Raw genomic sequence first — 900 nt, 5'->3', positions numbered from 1 at the left:
TTGAAACCAACAAGATTTTATATATTGAAATATCTGAAACTTTTTAATATATTATGATAATAATAAACTTTTTGTAACTATGTTATAGTAAATACATAAACTAAAAATTAATAATTATAATATTTGACCACGTGCATTGCACGTACATTCCACCTAGTATCGAAAAAAACCTTTTAAAAAACTATAAGTTAAAAATTAGCAAATATTTCACCTATAAAAACTTTAAATTGGATGCTTGTCTTGCTCCAGTGTCCTCTCTTTCTTCTGTATACTCCTCTTCGTACTCCTTTCTCATCTCCCGATTCCCAACAAGAAGAAAATTTCCATAAAACCCCCTGAAATCGACTCCCCTTCGCTTTCACCACCGCCACCATCTCCTCCGCCCCCGAGCCAGATGGAAAACGAAGAAGAACCACCCTCACAAAATTACACCCAGACCCCCAGAGACCCTCCCACTCTCCGAAAACCCCCTCAAAAAACCAAAAAGAAGCCCCTCTCCAAGAAAAAGCTCGCCATCATCGAGCAAAAGCTCTCCCTCCTCTCTCAAAACCTCCGCCCTTGCCCCTTCGTCCCCAACCTCCAAACCCTAGAATCCCACGAACCCCTTTTCCGCTCCCTCAACCTCTGGAAGTTCCTCAATCTTCGTCTCGACTCCGAGATCCGCACCGACCTCCTATCCGAGCTCATCGCCCACTACAACCCCATAAAGCACAGCTCTTTCGTCGGCGGCCTTCGCATCAGTCTCTCTCGCGCCGACCTCAGCCGAGCCCTCTCGCTTCCCTCTTCGAAAACCAACCAGAAATCGATTAGTGAGCTCGATTTTGAGCAATTTGGAGGCGCTGAGGAGGTTTCGTCGGTTCTTTTGGGGTTTATTGCGAACTGGATGGTGTTCTTGGACGA

Source organism: Asparagus officinalis, chromosome 5, assembly GCF_001876935.1.
Source record: "Asparagus officinalis chromosome 5, Aspof.V1, whole genome shotgun sequence".
NCBI lineage: Eukaryota > Viridiplantae > Streptophyta > Magnoliopsida > Asparagales > Asparagaceae > Asparagus > Asparagus officinalis.
This window is presented reverse-complemented; position numbering follows the sequence as displayed.